This window comes from Camellia sinensis, chromosome 1 (genome assembly GCF_055761805.1).
Source record: "Camellia sinensis isolate YWXY chromosome 1, ASM5576180v1, whole genome shotgun sequence".
Classification (NCBI taxonomy): Eukaryota; Viridiplantae; Streptophyta; class Magnoliopsida; order Ericales; family Theaceae; genus Camellia; species Camellia sinensis.
Window position 1 is genome coordinate 247,971,580 of NC_138961.1, and position 22,320 is coordinate 247,993,899.

The 22,320-nt window shown below is 35.3% G+C and overlaps 1 long non-coding RNA gene across 1 annotated transcript; it reads left to right on the forward strand.

The window, feature by feature from the left end:
• Window positions 1–1,081: 1,081 nt before the first annotated feature.
• On the forward strand, window positions 1,082–6,544 carry LOC114323096 (uncharacterized). The gene is made up of 2 exons (XR_003651019.2): window positions 1,082–2,858; window positions 5,987–6,544. It is a non-coding gene; the product is annotated as an uncharacterized LOC114323096 (long non-coding RNA).
• The last annotated feature ends 15,776 nt before the right edge of the window (window positions 6,545–22,320 follow it).

Genomic DNA, 22,320 nt, shown 5'->3' on the forward strand with positions numbered 1-22,320 from the left:
TTAATTTTAAAACTGATAATATTATCATTTTTTTTATAAAAGTTTTGCACATCAATGTTCCATCATCATGATCCTTTATAAACACAAATTTTTTAGTTTTGCACAAAAAAGTAATTCAATTTTTATAATTTTTTTCAAAAAAAAAAAACTTAGTTATTTTATTATTATTTTTTTTTTGCACATAATTTTTTTAAAATTTTTTTTCAATTTGAAAGTTGATATTTTAAAGTTTTGAAAATCAAAATAAATGTCAAATTAGGATATTCCTTTATACATAATCATAAATGATGAACAATTATTGTTTGAAGGGTAATTCCAACTATTAAAAATTTAATGGGACTTGAAGGTCTAAAAAATCTTAGTTAGAACTTCATAAAGTATAAGTTCATAAATTAAGACTTATGTATAAATGTTCCCAAAAAAAATTTGTGACTGTACGACACTACAAGAAATTACACTTTTGCCGACTAAAATTAATTCAGTACCCAAAAGTCAGCCCTTTGGCGATTAAAATTTGAATTGGTGGGCAATGTTTCATATTTTAGCTACTAAAATTTTTTAGTAGCCGTATATTACTTATTGGCGATTGAAAACACAATTAGTAGCTAAAAAATGGCCCAATAAGCGACTAAAAAATAGTTAATCGCTAAAAATAGCCCAATAGGCGACTAAAATACAACTAGTAGCTAAAAAGTTACCCAATAGGCGACTAAAAATGACTTAGTCGCTAAAAAATTACACAATAGGTGACTAAAAAAATTTGGTCCCTAAATGTACAATCTTTAGCTACTAAAAATAATTTAGTTGATATTAATTTACTTTTAGCGACTAAATTTTAGTCAGCAATTATAATTAAAAATTTTAAAAATTGGATTTTAGATTTTGGAGGGAAAATTAATTGGCTACTAAAGTACTTAGTCAGAAAAAATGCCTTTATTTATTATTGGCGACTAAAAAAGTTGGTCGGGAAAGAAAATAAACTAGGGTTTAAAAAATACACTACCACACGCTCTAACTCTCTCATACGTTTGTCTGTCTCTCACTCTATGACTGTCTCTCTCTCTCTCTCTCTTTCTCACTCTCTCACGCCTCTGCCCTCCTCCAGCTCTTTCTCTCTCTCACTTTTGTCTCCATCGTCGTCGAGTATAGGAGCATCACCGCCATCGCACACGAGCACCACCGTCAATCCACCATTGGAGCATTACCCCAAGTATGTTCTCTCTCTATCTTTCAGTCTCTCTTCTCCTAATTTCAGCCTCGAGGGTTTTCTTCTTCCATTTGCATACCTTCACACATACCCGACCCCAAATAGATCCACCCATCACCATTGATGAATGATTGTGATTTTGGTTTTTTTTTTTTTTTTTGTATGCATATGTATATAAAATTTGAATTTGGGCATTGATTTCGTCGGGATTGAAGAGGTTTTCCATAGGGAAATTGTTGAGGTAGAGTTGAATAAAAAACCAAAGTTTAAGAAGAGCAATTGACAAAGAAGTTAAAGCTTTACTTGCTGCTCTGTTTTGATCTTAGGATTGTGGGTTTGATGGCTACGTTTGTTCTTGTTTATTATTTAAATTTTTATTTTTTAATTTTTTTTAATGCTTTGTTGTATTTTGGTGTTTCTGCTGTATTTTGCTGCTTCATTTGCTTATTTGTTTGAAAATCTAATCTAATTGGAGGTAGGTAGTGTGTGGCTTTTGACATGCTAATGAAGGAGCATTGTTTTGAATTTCAGCATAGAATTAAACATAAGTGAAATTAGAGATGATGTGAAACTTATTAATATAGATGCATATTGGAATTTCTTGGTCTTCATTCTTAATCACTGTGCTCTGTACTTGATTTGGAATTTCTTTTTCTTCAATTTGGAGAAGCTTGCTATTATATTCGTTGATGGTTTGAATTACTTGACTGGATTTTGGAGAACTATAAGGTTACTTGGCTTAGTTATACCTTCTAAATGGGCCTACAAGTAGCAAAATAGTTCTTGGGTTATATATTTCACTTTATTTGTAACATTGTAAGGCGTTGGAATGAGGTTTGAAGAACTCTATATTTGTTGTATGCATAGGATTACTTTTTAGCTCAATATACCTTATCCTTTTCTGCAACCCTGCAAGGAAGCTGCAGTCAGAAACTTAGCAAATAGAACCTAGAATAAATTCAGCTACCACCTCTTGAACTTATGGTTGCTTTCATTAAACAGAAGGAAGTATATCAAAAGCAGTATGAAAAGCTAGGACAATATGGTCTTAAGGCTCTTAATGGATCCCACCACAATTGCCTTTGTCACTTCCATAATTTCCAGTGAGTTTCGTAATTGCCCTCAATCACCATAAACTAGTTGGCATTCATAGAAGCTTTAACATAGAATAGAAAAATGTTTCAGGGTAATTGATGAAGACAATCTTCTTTCAGTTATTTCTCTCATGTTTTATTTCTTTATTTATTTTTTGAATCTCTTGGTTTTCACATGAGACCTAAAAAATCATGGATTTATAATCCCATGACTTTAGTGGATTATGATTTGTCAAACCAGTTGGCATTCTTAGTTGGTGAATTATTTGGTCATGTACGGAAGAGGCAGCCTTGGGTTGACCTGAAGATTGTCAAGGTAACATTTACGCATGGTAGTATATATATTTGATATGAAGTGCTTTTCTTAGTTTTTAACAGATGATATAATTTCGGAGGCTTATTGAGGTATTTCAATAATCTTTTTAGTTACATTTCTTTGTTGTCTTTTGGAATAGCAACTCATAGATGCAAACTTATATGCATTACTTGGGAAAAGGACTGTAACAGATGATGAAAAGCCTATTAAAAAGAAGAATGAGAAGCCTGTTAAGGTTGAGGTGGGCACAGTTGCACGCATCTTTGTTGCCCACAAATATTACTTACCAGTTGATTTAAAGTTTTCTCACGTCTTTCGATCTATTTTCATATAAAAAGTGGTGAAGCTATCAAATAAATAACAAGAATCATTTAGGTAGTCTTTGGATCAAGGATTTGATGAGGAATTTGTGAAGGGGAAAGAAGATGGAAGGGAAAAGTGAACAAAATTTCACTTGTATTTCAATTGCTTTTCCCTTTGTTTTTCCTTTCCCTCCACAAATCCCTACTTAAATCTTTGATCTAAACACACCCTTAACTAGTTGAAAGTAATAATATAGGACTTCTTGTTTGTAAATAGGAAAGGAACTTGCTTGTGATGCAGAAGTACTCCGTGCACACCATCTTTCATCCTAGCACAAAGGCATTGTAAGTCAGATCATAAAGTTAGCTTTGGAGAGTTGGCCAAAAAAATGCTGATGAGAATTCATAACATTTGGGGGAAAAAATAATATTCTTACATCATCTTTGAATTGGAGTGATGGCCAGAAAATTCAGAGACCCCCCCCCCCCACGCACACACACAAAAAAGAGAGGATGTAAGTTATCCTTTCAATTATCATTGAACATGTCAAACATTCTATGTTACTTTTTGATGTTACGGAGACACCAGTCAAACACCACAAAAAATTGTAGAGCAATGCTTAGTCGAAAAGGGTTGTTCCGGGGGTGAAAATTCAAAACAGCCCCCGAACCACCATGTGAATCTCACAGACAGTTTCCTATTGACAAATAGGACTTGTGACAACTGACGGAATGTAATTCAGGCCAGTAGGTTGGGAGTTAAAGCCGAAAACGCCTTAAACTTAGTCGAAAAAGGGCGTTTCGCGGTTGAAAATTCAAAGCAGCCCCTGAACCGCCATGTGACTCTCACGGACAGCTTCCCCTTGACAAATAAGACTTGTGACAACTGATGGAATGTAATTCGGATCCGTAGGTTGGGAGTTAGAGCCGAATACGCCTTAAACTTAGTCGAAAAAGGGCGTTTCGGGGGCGAAAATTCAACACAGCCCCCGAACCACCATGTGGTTCTCACGGAAAGGTTTTCCTTGACAAATAGGACTTGTGACAACTGACGAAATGTAATTCGGACCCGTAGATTGAGAGTTAGAGTCGAATACGCCTTAAACTTAGTCAGAAAAGGGCATTCTGGGGGCGAAAATTCAAAATAGCCCTCGAACCACCGTGTGGCTCTTACAGAAAGCTTCCCCATGACAATTACGACCTATGACAATAGACGGAATGTAATTAGGACCCGTAGGCTTGGAGTTTGAGCCGAAAACACCTTAAACTTAGTCAAAAAAGGGTGTTCTGGGGGCGAAAATTCAAAACAGCCCCTGAACCACTGTGTGGCTCTCACGAACAGCTTCCCCTTGACAAATAGGACTTGTGACAACTGACAGAATGTAATTCAGACCCGTAGGTTGAGACTTAGAGCCGAATACGCCTTAAACTTAGTCGGAAAAGGGCGTTCCGAGGGAAAAAGTTTAAAACAGCCCCCGAACCACCTTGTGGCTCTCACAGGCAGCTTCCCCTTGACAAAGATGGAATGAAACAAAAAACAGAAGAAAAATAAATTTGGTAAGGATGCTTCATTGCATTGTTTGGGATCGTTTTGGATCGTTTTCCCAAAACGCATGACTTGTTTAATGCTAGACTTAAGTCCTTATTTTTTTTTGTGAATTTCATTTTCCCCGAAGGAAAAACATGGGAAATATATGATTAGAGGATATGATTAGATACAAGTCATTGTTTAACTTTGTAAAACCATTTTCCATACTTGCATTCTATAGGTTCATCTTCTAAATAGGACAATTACCTAACTTGCAGGAATGGTTTGATTTTCTTTTATATACTCTTCTTATTTGCTTGATTTGTATCTTCTAACATGTTTTTTAATTATGTGGTTCATGGAAATTGAGTTGATTTCGAAGAGCTCACTCCGCAGTAATGCAGAGAGGTTTGAATTTCAGGCTGAGGTGTCTTGGCTTATGGACATCATTATTAACTCACTTTACAGCAAGAAAGATACCTTCTTTAGGGAGTTAATCTCCAATGCTTCTTATGCAAGTGTATTTTTCCTTGGAAATTTCCTTAACAATGATATGTTTATATCTATATTATGTTAGGCATGAATCAGGTTGGTTTCATCTTTTGCTATTGGCCGAGTGATATCGATCCAAGTTGAACTTGGAGCAAATTATACTTGTCAAGGGAGTAAAGTGAAATTTGCCTAACAAAAAAAAAATCAAAATTAATTCTATTGTGTAAATTATGTACCTCATATTATGTTGTATTATTATGCGATATCTGGAATTTTCTGGAATTTTATTTTCATTCATTAGTTGTTGATCACATTAATTGTTCAATCTATGAAGTACTAGGCTTCTACATTAAAGTAGTAGTTTATGTCAATGAAGTTTATGTGATTCAACCATTGTTGATCAATCTGTTAATGAAATTTTGTCCCATGCTTCTACATTAATTGTTAAATCTTTGAGTTTTGCATTATAATTGATTAACACTCACTGTGCTTCATTGTTCTGTATGTCATTGTGCTTCATTGTGATGTACCTCACATTAATTATAAAGATTGCCACTTCATTGTGCTTTATGGCCCCTTCTTTGCGTGGGCTGCTTAAAAGCTTGAAAAATCATAAATTTATTTTGTATAAATCAGGTACAAGTGAATGTAAAATAGTTTGTTGTTTGTTAGGTTTGTTTAATATTTTTCCCTAATCAATTTGTGAAGCATCTTTGATATCTATAGGCAGATTAGATTCTTTTGAGAAAAGCAAAAAATACTTATTAGTATATAAATTGGATTTAATGAAACAATGCCAAAGAAATGTTATCAGTTGAATTTTGAGATTTTATTAGCATAGTTTATAGTTCATAATTTCCTTTTGTTGGCGCATTATATTTTTGTTAGTTCTTCAGTGTTTGATATATTATCTTGTCAATTTCTATTAACCTCTAGCTTTCTCATTAATTCTAAATCTTTGGTAGATATATAATTGAGGTACTGATTTTGTTGTGACTTAGGTTTTCTGGTAATTTACTGATGGATTCTGTTTATTTGTATGCTCAGGTGAAGTTGACAAAAGAATTGCATTTGGCCAATTGAGAAGATTTGCTTGGCGAGAATTACAGCTAGTTACTGACAACTTTAATGAGAAAAATGTCCTTGGAAATGGGGGTTTTGGAAAGGTTTATAAAGGAGTGCTTTCAAATAATACTAAAGTGGCTGTGAAACGATTAAATGACTATGAGAGTTCTGGTGGAGACGCAGCATTCCAGCGTGAAGTTGAGATGATAAGTGTAGCAATTCACAGGAATCTATTACGTTTGATTGGGTTTTGCTCAACACCAACATAACGCCTTTGGTGTATCCCTTTATGCAGAACGCCTTTTGATTTATTCTAGTGAATTTTTGAAGTCTTTTGATTTTATATATAGCTGTGTATAGATGTCACTGGTAGCTCATATGTTTAAATAGGTTTGTATGAAATTATTATTTTAAGTTGGAATATACTTTGTTTGCAATGTTGACATTTAAAAGTTATTCTTTTGTTTGGATAGTTGTAAGTGAAATAGATGCAGATTGTGGAATGAGTGATAATATATATTTGTATTGTTTTGTTTGTATACATGTTACAGGTTGCATGGAATACATATAGGTTGTGGACAGATTAATTTTTTTTTAAAAAAACAAAAAACAAAAAATTATGTTTTTGGCTGCTAAACAATTGGTAGCCAAACATGGAATAAATATTTTTAGCGACTAAATAGTTAGTAGCTAAAAAAAGAATTAAATGGAAACAAATCTTTTGGCGACTAAATATGTAGTAGCCATAAACAAAAGACTTTAGGCGACTAATGATTTAGTAGCCAAAAAAAAAAAAGAAAATTAATTGGCAATTAAAACTTTAGTAGCTAAACAAAAACTAGACTTTAGGCTACTAAACCATTTAGTAGCTAAAAGAAATAAGATGAATAAAAAAGAAAATTAGTGACTAAAAATTTGGTCGCCCTAAATGGTTAAGTTTTTGGCGACATTAAACATAAGTCACTAAAAATATAATGTTAAATTTATGATGAACTTTTGACGACTAAAAAATTAGTCGCCAATTGAATACTTTCAGTAACTAAATAATTCTTAGTCGCCAATTGAAAACTTTTGGCGAGTAAAAAATTAGTCGCCAATTGAAGACTTTCAACGACTAAATAATTTATTCGCCAATATCTTTCTCGACAATAATCTAGCAACAAAGCTGGCGACCAAAAAGTTTAGTCGGCAAAATGTTTTGGCGACTAAAATAGGACTTTTGGGGACTAAAAATTTAGCCGCCAAAAGTGTAATTTGTTGTAGTGTGAAGATAGGGAAGGTACATTTTGAACGAACCCAGTTCATCTCAGCTCTCTCTCTCTCTCTCTCTCTCTCTCTCTCTCTCTCTCTCACTCTCCCCCCTCTCTCTCTATCAGGCTTGTTCGTCTTTCTCCTTCAACAATTGTATGTGTTTGGGTTAGACTTCGTTCGATTTAGGTTCATTCAAATCCATCAAGAGCTAACAGGGGGCAGGAGTTCGTTCGACCCATAAAGGTTTGTTCGAATCTTCATCATCTGGTTCATTTCTTTCATCTCAGAAGTTTAACAAAATCACAATGCAAAGAAGATGAAAAGGACGAAATTGAGTGAAGAAGATGAAGAAATTTCTGTGAAATTACATCTGGGTTCATCTCTTTCATCCAAGTATTTATTTTTGTGAAATTACATTCCTAAAATTGCTTGAAATTAATTGAGATTCCTTTTGCTTTGTTTGAGAGTGAATGAAATTTGCGAGAAATTGCTTTAAATTTTTTCTAAAATTGTTTGATTATTGTTGTTGTGATTATTATTTAATTATTATCTTTATTGTGATTGTTGTTGTTATTGGTTTTTAATTTTGTTAAATATATATATATATATTTTTTATGTTTGGGGGGTTTTCCTTTTCCATATCCAAAAATCTGGAAAATAGTAATTTTTTTATAATTGTTGTATTGTTGTTGGGTTTTTCTCACTATGTTTGAACGAAGGGTATTTTCGTCTTTTTGCATACAAGAGCAAGGGTAATATGGTTATTTTGTATAAGCTACTAACGTCGCTTTTGTAAATTGACAGAATGAGAAAATTTTGATATTAGCAAGTAAAATAAAAAATATTACTGTAATTATTAAAACTATAAATAAGATTTTTGTATTTGTCAGCAAGCTTAAGAATAACTTAACCTTTTTACTTTTGCGGTAATACTTGGTAGCTCGAGAAATGCGGCTCGAATATTGGCTCGAATCGACAAAACGACGTCGTTTTGTCGATTTTTTTTTTCTTTCTTTTTCTTTTTCTTGCTTCAGTTTTTTTGGATGGATAATTTTATTGCTTCAGTTGCTTCACAGAGGAGAGAAGAGGCGACTCAGGCGAGAGAGCAAAGAGAATAGAGGAGGAAGAGAAGGAAGAGAGGAGGATGATCTGGATCTGTATTTTTTTGTTGCTTCAGTTTAATTTTTTTGTTCAGTTTTTCTTGTTGATGATCTGGATCTGTTTGCTCTGCATTTTTTTTTCTTCTTCTTCTTCTTCTTCATCAGAAAAATCTGCAGAAAAAAAAAAAAAAAAAAATATCGAAACGAAAAAATCCAGATCAACTAAAAAAAATGATGACGATGAAATATTGATGAAGATGAGGATCGGTTGATATATGAAAAATATTATATGAAGATCTTGAAAAATAGTTGATGAAGATCAGATGAAATATTTTTGATGAAGAAATATTTTTTGTTTTTTCAGATGAACAAAAAAAAAATTTTAGATGAACAAATTTTTTTTTTTTTCAGATGAAATATATTTCTTTTAAATTATTATTATTTAGGTAACTATTTTTCAGATAAACAAAAAAAATTTCAGATGAACAAAAAAAATATTATATGAAGATCAGATGAAATATTTCAGATGAACAAAAAATGTTTTTCTGAAATATTGATGAAGAAATGATGAAGATCAACTAAAAAAATCCAGATCAACAGTTTATCTTCTGGATCTGAACAAGATCTGCAGAAAAATAACGATGCAGAGCAAACAGATCAAGAAGAAGAAAAAGGAAGAAGAAGAGGAAGATGGAGCAACCAGATTTTTCTGATGAAGAAGAAGAAAAGGATCTGTCATCAAATAACATTAATCAACAAATCTTCATGGATTTGTCATCTACTTCAGAGGGCAGATTTAGATCAACAAATCTGAGGATCAAATTTTTTTTGGGTTTGATTTGGTTGATCTCTTTCTCTCTCTGCAGGGTTTTCAATGTTGATTTGAGCACTTTCAAGATGAACAAATTATTCCCTTCCTTCTCCTCTCTGAACAAATTATTTGGTTGAAAGTGCTCAAATGAACAAATGAACAAATGAACAAATCTGGGTTGATCTCTCTGAACAAATGAACAAATGAACAAATTTGGTTGAAAGGGAATAAACACGGAAAAAATCTGGGTGCAGTCATCATATATTTTCTGGGTTGATGTTCATCCTTCATTTTCTGGGTTGGAATTTTTTACATGTGGTTTATTTAAAAAAAAAAAAAACTTAAAAACAATTTGAAGAAACTAATTGGTCAAACAGTTTTTAAAGTTCTTAAAAGTGGCTGCATAGAAAACAAAAATTTTAAAGGAAAAAAGTTAGGTAAAATAGAATCAGTGGTGGATGAGTTTGACTTAGAAATGTTATGAACAATATTGGCTTTTAATTTTGAATAGGGACCAACTTCTTTAAAACTTGATGAACACTAGATGTTTTTCATGTCGATATTTATTTTATAAATTAATAATTTAAATTTTGTCTAACTTCTTATAAATCAAACTCAATATTTAGTTAATAAGTGGATAAAATTTAAATTATTGATTAAATACAATCCACACTTGTTTGTTCTTTCTCTTGAAACTATACTATACTATGCATGCATACATATATAATTAACGAGCGGTTCCCCAAGTGTCCGTGGGGGTTGCAATCATATCAGACGTTCTTTTGAAATCATCATCATCATCATGTATCATATCAGTGGATGTTTTTTTATAAAGGCATTTTGCAAGTTTGGTGCATACCAAAAATCATCATTCTTTGTTTTTGTTGTATGTTCTATGTTGTTGTTGAGTTATACATACAATTCTATTTGTTAATTAAACCTGATATGTCTTCTTCTGGCTCAAGGAAAAGAAAGAGAACAAAAATCCTAGTATGTTATAAACTCAAAAAAATATATTGAGTACGTTTTTAGACCGGAGAGGGCTGTTTGGGTTAGTGGGACTCACCACCAGCCCCGTTTCAATAATCAAAACCGTTCATTTTATTGGACACTCCGTATATTTTATTCACAAAAAAAAAAATTAAATCGATCGATAATAGTAACTTGTTTAATTTTTCTTTTTTACTAAAAAAATAGATGACAATTGTGTTTTTAAAAAACCAACCATACATTTTTTTTATGACAAAAATAATAAATTAAACAAGTAGCAGTTATCGGATCGGCCTAATTTTTTTTTTTTAAAATGAAATATATGAAGTATCAGACAAAATAAACTGTTTAGATTATCGAAACGGGACCTGTAGTGGGCGCCACGGACCCAAACGATCTCCTCTAATCCAGATTTTAACTAAAGAGAATCTATCTTCTAAAATTTAATATTTATGATCAAGATTTAACCAATATATGACCCCACAATAGTAATTTCAAATTTATACCGTTGATATGAAATTCTTAGTACTTTTCTGATTTTTTTTCTAATACTATAGACTTTTTCGGACACATATTCCATTAATATAAAATTTATCATTGATGTATAATTATTTTTCTGCATATACCCTTAATAATAATTTTGCCTTAATATGTGCAAGATCAACCACAGAAGTTAAAGCCCCTAGTCATGTCGTTGATTAGTCAACATTTTCAAAGCCAATTGTGCAAAATAAGTTCACTCTTTGTGGTGGGTTTTAAGATGAAAAATAGATAAATAAATAAATTATATTGACATTTTATGAGATTTGGTCTAATTATATTTTATCTCTTGATATTTTAGAAATTATATTTTTATTTCTGTGGTTAATAGTCTCATTTTACAAACCTCTCTACTTATATAAAAGGTAACAACTTCTAATAGAAAAACAAAAAAAATTACATTGAAAAAAAAAAGTGAAGCAAAGGAAAAGAGAAAAAAAGAGAAAGTAAAACAAAGTAAGAAAAAGAGAGTGTATGAATTTGATATCTTCATCTTGTCTAAATAATTACAATTATATGGGATTAGTGTAATTTTTTAAGTGTCACGAGTGACATGTATTAAATCCAACCCTCAGTGTGTAAGTGTATACTAAAAAAAAACACAAATGTGTTTGTCCTACCGACCTGGCCCAATTGACAAATGATGTAATGTAAGCATTTCAATCATAGTGGGCCTAAGCAATGGATTGGTTCGTGCTTTAATTGGGCCTGAGAGCCAGTAAAGGATTCGTTATTTTGGTATGCTATTGCAATGCTGATAAAAAAAAAACCGAGATATCACAGTATATAATAACTATAAATATATAAATAAAAAGGGCAGAAACTAAAAAAAATAATAATAAATGGAAGTTTCAAAGAGGGAGAGAGCAGAGCTTCTCATTAGGGAGATTTTCAGTGATGTTTTGGTGATTGTCTGGTAATATTTTGATGATTCTTTTTATATTTTTAAAGTGTAGATTAAATTTGTAATTTAGAGTGTAAATCTAGACTTTTTATATCCAAACTAAAAGTTAGAATGTTTTTTTCCTCCGTTTTGACATATTTTTTGAATTTTCTACCCTTACAATGGTTTCTTCTTCTCTTAAACATTTTCTCATACCATTATGGGTGTCTTCTCAACCTTTTTCTTCTGACGGTGTCTGAAGTACAGCGGTGGCGGTGGCAGTGGCAGAGTTGAGCAGCAGCGATGGAAACGCTGTTGATGGAGACATCGGGTTTTCAAGCAGATCTTACTTTATTTGATGTAGATTTCGCTTTCCAGACCACATCTTTAAAAAGATCAGCAATTTTTCCTAAATTGTAGCTAGTCTTTTTTGACGGATTTGTTATTTTTTTTCATTTTATTGTATGGTTTGTATGGCCTTTTGGGATCTTATTTTATATGTTATTGATTTTAATATAAATGTTTTCATGTTTTCCAAAAAAAATAAGAATAATGTCTAGAAAATAAGAATATGATTTTTTCTGAATCATATTAATTATTTGGGAAAGCATGCAAGTACGACATACAAATGGGCGTTTCATGCTGTTTGTATTGCCTCGTCCAGAGTTACCTTCTAATGTCTAGATCCTCTTAGACCAAAAGAACCGTCTTACATTTTCATTTATTCTTGTCTGTTCATGGAGGTCTCCGAATGTGTCTTTGAGAGAGTGAGAGAGAGCTCTGCTCCAAAGGATTGAAGGTTATGCAAATGGAAACGAGTAATGTCCATAGTTAAGTTCATCATAACTTTATGACTTGGAATTACATTCATCAATAAGAAGTTAACAAAATATTCAGCTAAATAACATAATTAACACCGACATGCATTCAAACAGAAACCTACAATACATGATTGCCTGTGCACATTGTTTGAGAGCACACTTTTGCCGAGAAAGATAGATGAACAACCACAAAAGTGATCCGTAGTAATGTCATAAACCAGAAGGGCTCCAGCTGCACCCCTGTAATACAATCTGGTGATGGATCTAAAAGACTCTTGTCAGCTTGAAATAGAGTAAGCGTTTTTGCTTAAACACACTGACAAAATGATTATCATAGTAGTGGCATTGACAAAGAGAGACCAGATAACATTCGTATACCAATGTCTTGGAATTTATGGTAATGAATTTTCTATACAGAGATATATGTAAAATCCAAAATGTTTACACAACATATATCATAGGGATCCCTAACACATCTATTGGTGTGGTTAGATCGAAAGAGATGATATTCAGTATTTTCACACATAATAACATAGTCCTACACAAAACACCAGAGTTTGGGGATGTTAACAGCCCGTTGAGCTTCAGACATGGCCTGTACATGACAGAATTAGGATTTCATTATGAGGGGTCAAAAGAAAAATAATTTTTTTTCATCATATATATAAACACAACATACATGTATGTACAATATGATATATGAATTATATATACGTTGGAAAAAAAATTTAAAAACCATAGAAGTAATTTCTAATAAGATGGAGAAATTTTTTGAAAAGTGCATAGTTTTCTTTTTTGAGCTTCAGACAAGTGCTTAATAATTTTTTTCCTTCTTTCTGGTACGTTGCATTTTCAACACGACTCCACAGCAACCAAAAAAAAAGAGCAGAATAATAATAAATAAATAAATAAATAAAAGGTAATGCAAATATAGCTTTCCCTTAGAAGTGAACTCCATTGCTTGTAATCTTCCAAACTCAAAAGTCCAGAAGTTGTTTCATAACCTGCTAGCAAAATGTCCAATGCAACACTCACTTTCTCTTCATCACTTTTTTTTTTTTTTTTTGATCAGCAAACAAAAAGAGTATATAAATAATGAAAACACAATTACAAGAGAAGCATCCAGCATAGCTAATTGAAACCAAACAAAATTGGCAACAAAAAGCTAGCCGCACATCCACTACCAATACAACCGTTGGTGAGAAACCAACAAGAAGAACCACAGAAACCAACCAAAATCAGCAAAACAGAGAAGACCTCATACCACCACCAAAAACCAAAGAAAAACACCCAAAATAGAGGAGAAGAAAAAACACCAGCAAATAGCACCAATACAGTACCAGCAGTAGGCAGCAGAGGAGAAGGAAAACCAGCAAAAAGCAGCAGAACTGAGAAGAAGAAAAGAAAATAGCACCAATACAGGCACCAGGAAATAGCACCAACCAGAGGAGAAAAGAACAAAAAATAGGACAAGCACAGCTTCAGCCTATCCCTCTTCTACAAAACTTAATTTGTTGCAAGTTAAACAAAAAATCATTGACTGAGAAAGACAGCTTCGCATCAGCAGCTCTAACCCACATAGCAGTCCTGGTTTTAATTAGATCACATAGACCATACAGGTCTGGTTGCAGATCAGAAAGCAACACCTCGTTCCTGTGTTTCCAAATAGACCACAAGGAAGCAATAGGTAAAACATTCCAGACTTTTCTCTCAAAACTATTACCCGAAAAACCAGCCCAAAACTGTAAAACTCCATCCACTGTTGCCGGCATAACCCACTGAGATCCCCACCAGAGAAAGATATCAGCCCACACCCTCCAGACAAAGTGACACCACAACAAAACATGATTGACCGACAAAGGGACAACAAAGATAAACACTTTCTCTTCATCACTTAAGTCTCCTTTCTGAAAAATCTCATCTAAGAAATCTCCTTTCCCAACATGCCCCACATCCCTCTTTTCCCTCTCTTTTATGATCTCTTTTAAAGTCGATGAGAGCCTTCCTCTAGCCTACAAAATTCGGCCAATTAGTTTATAACTAACTCTACAAAAGAAGCGGCATCACTATACAAGTCGGTCCCACAGTTTTAATGTGTCAAATTACACTAAACTACAATGAAAGCAAATATGCAACTTTGACAAAATAAGAAGTCATAATTGTTTGTCAAAGCTGCATATTTGCTTTCATTGAGAAGAATTGTAGATTTTTCTTCTAGCAGTACCTTGACAGCCTTAGCATAAGGTGTCCCTGGGACATACAGTGGGATGGACACAAACCCGTTCATGAAAGTAAGAAAATCTTCCAGTATTCTTGGAGCTAGTGAGTCTTCTGGCTCAATATCCAACACATACTTCAATATCACATAAAATGTAAACTGCATTAAATCATGAAAAATAATGAAGAATTAGAACTATTTGAAGTCTAAAACTCTAAAATTGGTTGTAAAGCCCTCACCTTTTTAGCTTCTTTGAAGACGGTAACTTCTTGGTGTTCTCTCCATGACTCCATTACCAAGATTGACAACTTCTACTTATTGGTTCGATTCAACTATCCAATAAAACCGATAGCATTATCAGTTTTTTTTCAGTTTTAAAACTGAGAACATTATCATTTTTTTTATAAAAGTTTTGCACATCAATATTACATCATCGTGATCCTTTATAAATACAAAATTTTTAGTTTTGCACCAAAAATTAATTCAATTTTTATAAAATTTTCAAATAAAAACTTAGTTTTTTTTTTTTTTTGCACATAATTTTTTTAAAAAGTTTTTTCAATTTGAAAGTTGATATTTTAAAGTTTTGAAAATCAAAATAAATGTCAAAGTATGATGTTCCTTTATAAATAATCATAAATGATGAGCAATCATTGTTTGAAGGGTAATTCTAACTATTAAAAATTTAATGGAACTTGAAGGTCCAAAAAATTTTAGTTAGGACTTAATAGAGTATAAGTTCATAAATCAAGACTTACATGTAAATGTTCCAAAAAAAAAAAATGGTGACTATATGAAGATGGGGAAGGTACATTTTAAACGAACCCAGTTCATCTCAGCTCTCTCTCTCTCCCTCTTTCTCTCTATTAGGCTTGTCCATCTTTCTCCTTCAACAATTGTGTGTGTTTGGGTTAGACTTCGTTCGATCTAGGTTCGTTTGAATCCATCAAGGGCTAACAGGGGGCAGGAGTTCATTTGATCCATAAAGGTTTGTTCAAATCTTCATCATCTGGTTCATCTGGTTCATCTCAGAAGCTTAGCAAAAAATCACAATGCAAAGAAGATGAAGAGGACGATATTGAGTGAAGAAGATGAAGAAATTTATGTGAAATCACATTTGGGTTCATCTCTTTCATCCAAGTATTTATTTTTGTGAAATTACATTTCTAAAATTGCTTGAAATTAATTGAGATTTCTTTTGCTTTGTTTGAGAGTGATTGAAATTTGTGAGAAATTGCTTGAAATTTTTTCCGAAATTGTTTGATTATTGTTGTTGTGATTATTATTTGTAATTATTGTCTTTGTAGTGATTGTTGTTGTTATTGGTTTTTAATTTTGTTAAATATATATATATATATATAGTTTCTGTTTGGGGGTTTTCCTTTTCCTTCTCCATCTCCAAAAATCTAGAAAATAGTAATTTTTTTATAATATTATTGTATTGTTGTTGGATTTTTCCCACTATGTTTGAACGAAAGGCATTTTTGTCTTTTTGCATGCAAGAGCAAGGGTAATATGGTTATTTTGTATAGACTACTAACGCCGCTTTTGCAAAATTGGCGAAATGAAAGAACTTTGACGGGAAATTCTATTTCCACACATTACTTCCTCTCTTTCTACACACTTAATGATTTTTTTTTATTACATTTTTGTCCTAAAATTAAATTAGCAAGATATCCCTTTCCCAAAACCCTAACTCTAACTCTCTCAAACCAATCTTATTGTATATGGGTCAAAAAAAAAATCTTATTATATATATATATATAGAGAGAGAGAGAGACTGACTTCAACATGCATCTATTCAAGAAAAGGGGTTGATATGAGAACAAATATGGTGCCTTACTTGATTGGTCTTTAGCAATGTGGGGATATATTTTCTGAGTACCAACACGTGGCAAGGTGACGCCGACGTGTCAGCTGAGGTGCCACGTGGCAGGGTCATGACGCCAAGATGATCTCAGTTAGGCCGAGGTTATCTCCAAAGATATCGGAATCCGAGATAAGCGGATAAGGGATAAGGGACAAGAGTCCTAGAATAAAGAGGAGACTTAGCCAAGATAAGGATAAAACTCTTAGGGAGTTTATCTTTATCTTTTGAAGAGTCCAAGGTAAGTTTAGAATTAGAGTCCTTAGAAGTCAGGCTTCTAGTGGGACTAGGATTGAGTTAATTATAAAAAGAGAGGCACCCCCGTGGGTCTAACGTACGTAATTTATGCTTTGAGCAGTGAGTTCAGCACTTGATTATCTTTGAGAGATATATTGACTTGACCGTCAGAGTGTCCCCGGGTGGAAGAACCACCGCCGGAGCCTTCTCTTTCTGTTACAGGTTAGCTGAAGCCATCTATTCTGTCGGTGCTCTCTAGCTGATTACTAAACGGGCAGTGTAATCAGAAAATCACTCACACAATTTGGCGCCGTCTGTGGGAAGAAGGAAAAATAGATGGCCAGTAACGGATAGAAGGAAAAGATTGGGGACGACACTCCTGCTGGAAGTGGCAGACCTATCAACCTTGATATCAAAGAAGACAACCACAATGCAGAAACTCGTGACCGGGGCCACGGAGAGAAAGACGTCGGCCAGGAGGGCGACACTTCGAAGAAGACAGACCAAAGCAGGTACTATAACGAAGATAACCTCCAGATATGGAGGGATAGGTGCCTACGGAGGGATGAAGAAGTAAAAGAATTGGCAAACAAGTTGGCAGACCTGCAGTCGATCGTCAACTTCATGATGCAAAACAATGTCATGCAGCCACCGTACCCGCTGTAAGACACGCCGATTCCAGCAACTAATACCCAGAAGGAGGAAGGAAAACAATCCCTGAAGCCCTAAAGCCCACCAAGAGCGGAAGGCACTCTCACCGGCCTTCCAGGGAAGTCGGACGAAAGGAGCCGAGACGAGAGGAGTCCCGAAGGACGTGTCACATGAAGGACCCAGAGCCTAAAGAACATCGACATGTTCAAGGGCAGACGCTCTACTTTGACACAACCTATGGAGAAAGATCAAAACGGGCCCACCACGAGGCCGAAAGTAGTGTGCCGAAAAGATTGAAGTCCAAAGATAGCTGAGCCCCAGGGAGGAGTAAAGAAGACTTGAGAGATTACCTCAAGAGGAAGCAACAGAATGCTGAAGTTGAGGTAACTTCCCCGGATAAGCCGAGGACACCATTTTCAGTGGAATTAGACAAATTTGAAGCACCAAAAAGATTTAGTATGCCGAGATTCCAAATATATGATGGTAAGTCAGATCCTAACTATCACGTTGGACTATACCTGAATTCAATGGCATTATATAAGTGGGAACGAGCCGTTTCTCTGCAAAGTATTCCCCTCATCCTTTGGGGAGATTGCATCAGATTGGTTCCATAAACTACCGAAGGAAAGCGTAAAGACTTGGGAAGGCCTGGTCGAGACGTTTGTGGCCAGGTTTGTGGCGAACAAACTACAGCCCTTGAGGGTCGATGCTCTGATGGCTTTAAGAATCACCAAGGATGAAGGCCTTAGGGCCTACGCAAAAAGGTACTACAAGGTGTTCAATCGAATACCCAAATGCAACCAAGAGGTGGCGGTCGTGTCTTTCAAGAACGGCCTGAAAGATGACTGCCCACTACGGAAGTCTTTGGCAAAGACATTGCCAAAAAGCATGGAAAAACTCATGGCGAGAATCGAGAAGTACGCCAGAGCTGAGGAGGATACGTCGGGAAACAAAGAGACAAAGCAGGAGAAAGGAAACGGCTCGCCGAAGCGAGGCCGAGATAACAATGGATCGATCAAACAAGAAACGGAATTGAGGGCTAAACAGGTAGTGACGACTGTGTTCCGAATCCCGGTCCACAAAGTCCTGGATCAAATACAAAACCAACCCTATTTTAGAGTACCGGCAAGAGCACCAGGGAAATTTATGGAATGAAACGTCAGTAGGCATTGTGCTTACCACAATGAAGAAGGGCACCCAACTCAGGTTGCAGAGCCCTAAAAGCACACTTAGAAGACTTGGTGAGGCAAGGCCATCTGAGGGACCTTGTCGATGAGGCCAGGACAAGAGAAGAATAGGCAAGATTGCCTCAAGCACCAGCAGCTCCGCCTCCCCCAGCACAGCAACCACATGCAGGAGGACCACGGGTGGTTAATATAATTCACTCAAAGGTGAACGAAAACGACATACGAAGGGAGACCCAGAAGGTAAAACACCTACAGCACGTGAACCAGGTCGGACATAAAAGACCTCGGCCTGAAGAATGCCAGGGACCGACGATAGCCTTTACTGAAGCCGACCTAGAGATCGTCCAGCATCCACATAATGATGCCTTGGTAGTATCCCTCCAGGTTGGGGAGTGCCAAGTGAAACGTATCCTGATTGATCAAGGCAGCTCTTGCGACATCATATATGTTAGATGTTACAAGGAGCTGGGCCTTCATTCTGATGACTTGGAGCAATCCAATAGCCCGATGATCGACTTCAATGGAACGCCAACGTTGCCACTGGACGCAACAAGCTTGGAAGTACAAGCCGGCACAAAGAAGATCAAGACAGAATTCATGGTGATTGACACGCCCTCGTCATACAATATCATCTTAGGAAGGCCATGGTTGTATGTAATGGGGGCAGCTCCCTCAACGTTGCATCAACTACTACGGTTCCCAACAAAGCATGGGATTGAAGAAGTCAAAGGAGATCAACTGCAGGCAAAGAATTGCTCCATGGCAGCAATGAAATCCACCTGCAAACATTCGAGAATCGAAAAAGGCAGAGATTGAAAACGAGGACATGAAGGTCCTAGATGATGTCGACAAGGAGCCAGCCGAGAAGAGTGAAGAAGCAATGTGTGTGGACTTAGGACCAAGCTGGATGGATGCAATTGTTGCATTCCTAAAAGAGGGAGAAAGCTGTAATTCAGCTCGCAGCATACCAGCAGCAGCTTGCTAGAGCTTATAATAAGAAGGTCAATCCAAGGGATTTTCAGGTCGGCGACCTAGTCCTAAGAAAAGTTGTTGGCAACAAGAAGGATCCTAGAAAGGGCAAGCTTGGCCCAAACTAGGAAGGACCCTATAGAATTACTTCGGTATTGGGCAATGGAGCATATCGGCTTGAAGATAATGAGGGCAAAGCATTGCCAAGACCCTGGAACACTTGTAATTTGAAATTTTTCTATCATTAGATGTTCTTTGTTATTTTTTGCCGACGTCATCAATAAAATCTTAGCAGAATTCTCCAAGACTTATGAATTGATAAAAGATGCATAATGTTGTTTCTGAATAATGAGAACCCAAGTGGAACTTAGGTTCACATTGGGGGCAGAGAGAAGACAAAAATGTTTAACACTTGTTGAAATTTGTAACAATTTACGAGTTGAAATTAAACCGAAGTAATGCTTAACGCTTGTTGAAATTTGTAGCAATTTACAAGTTGAAGTTAAGCCGAGATTATTGTTGATCTTCACTTGTTGAAATTTGTAACAATTTACAAGTTGAAGTTAAACCGAAGTAATGCTTAACGCTTGTTGAAATTTGTAGCAATTTACAAGTTGAAGTTAAGCCGAGATTATTGTTTATCTTCACTTGTTGAAATTTGTAGCAATTTACAAGTTGAAGTTAAGCTGAGATTATTGTTTATCTCCACTTGTTGAAATTTGTAGTAATTTACAAGTTGAAGTTAAACCGAAGTAATGCTTAACGCTTGTTGAAATTTGTAGCAATTTACAAGTTGAAGTTGAGCCGAGATTATTGTTTATCTTTACTTGTTGAAATTTGTAGCAATTTACAAGTTGAAGTTAAACCAAAGTAATGCTTAATGCTTGTTAAAATTTGTAGCAATTTACAAGTTGAAGTTAAACCGAAGTAATGCTTAACGCTTGTTGAAATTTGTAATAATTTATAAGTTGAAGTTAAGCCGAGATTATTGTTTATCTTCACTTGTTGAAATTTGTAGTAATTTACAAGTTGAAGTTAAACTGAAGTAATGCTTAACGCTTGTTGAAATTTGTAGCAATTTACAAGTTGAAATTAAGTCGAAATTATTGTTTATCTTCACTTGTTGAAATTTGTAGCAATTTACAAGTTGAAGTTAAACCGAAGTAATGCTTAACGCTTGTTGAAATTTGTAGCAATTTACAAGTTGAAGCTAAAGCAAAATCATTGTTTGGCACTTGTTATAACTTAAGAAAAGTTTTCAAAATAGAAATTAAAACAGTATATGTTAATCCTTATTGAAATTTCTAAGCAATTTACAGGACAAGTACTTGCCGAGGTAAATCGTCAGGTGGTATAACCAATATGTGTCACCCCGAGAAGATTGCACAAAGAAGGAAGAGTACATAAGACATACAAAATATTCCAAGTATAGAATCATGCAAGAGCAGCTAGAAGAAGACAAAGATATGAGCATTCAAAAAAAGAAAGTTGAGTTAGCATTCACAAAAAGGCACATCGGCCATGTGCAAAACTTATATCGTCTAAAGAAACAAAGAAGTACAAGAGTACAAAAGACAAGAAAAGAAAAAACATGACATCAAAACTAAGATTCCCCAACATCGGCAGCAGGGTGGGTTTGGACGTCAGAGGACTGCTGAGAAGATACCTCGGCCGCCTTCTCCGCCATGATCTCGGCATCAATTTGGACAAGGGTCTCATCAATACTCTTAGCAGCAAGAAGTGAATCCGATGATACCTTTGGAGGAATCACATCCTTGGGAACCTCCTCAACCTCCTCGTCTTGAGTTAAGTCTAGGACTTGCTCATTTTGAGGAGGGGACTTGGACGCAGTAGCCTCCTTTGCTTTTCTCACCAAGGCATCATCCTCTTCCTCATCTTCAGATTCTGAATCTTCATCGGACTGAGCTGGTGGAGGAGGTGGAGGGAATGAAAGAGGAATATCATCGGCATTCCTCAGGGGCGAATCATCAGGGACATTGAGTTTTTTCAGAAGAGACATCCAACCAAGGGTGAAACCCTCGTTGCATGCCTGCTTCACTTGAAGTTCATAAGCCTCAGAAACGTCTGCCATGCCTTGAGTGTACGCCTTTTCATCAGCTTCTTTGATTTCGGCGTCTTTGGTGGCCAGGGCCTCCTGAAGCTCCTTTTCGGCCTGGGCCATTTTATCCTCGGCCTCTTTTCTCTGGGACTCAGCAACTTTCCTTATGGCCTTGGCAGAATCGGCCTTCTCTTCGGCCTCAGTTTGGGCTTTGATAGCAGCCTCAGCTTGATCCTTCAACTTCTTCACTTTTGATTGAAGGTTTTTATTAGCCTTTTGAAGGGCAGAAAACTCCCTCTTTATGTCGACCAATTTCTCCTAATTTTCAAAGGCTTGCATGGAGAGAGAATGGGCATGCTGAATGGCCTGAAAAAACACAAGGCAAAAGTTATTTGAAAAATTTTACCAGTATGAAAAGGAGAAAGAAAGACAAGTTACCAAGTGAAGACACTTACTTGAACAGAACGTTGAAGCATGAAAGCATAGTTCTCATACTCGCTCATCTTGGCATACCTGTCAAGATCACTTGGAAGAAGTAGAGCAGTACTGAGGGCGATGCCAACATTGATGTCATCGGCGCTATCACTAGCCACAACAGGCTTATCTTCTAGAGTAATTTCAGGCACCCAGTGGACGTCTGGTATTTTGGACCCTGAGGTCGTTGCAGAGAATGACCTCGGCTTCTTTGATTTTTAAGACTCTGATGGCTGGGTTTCAGAGCGCCTATTCCTA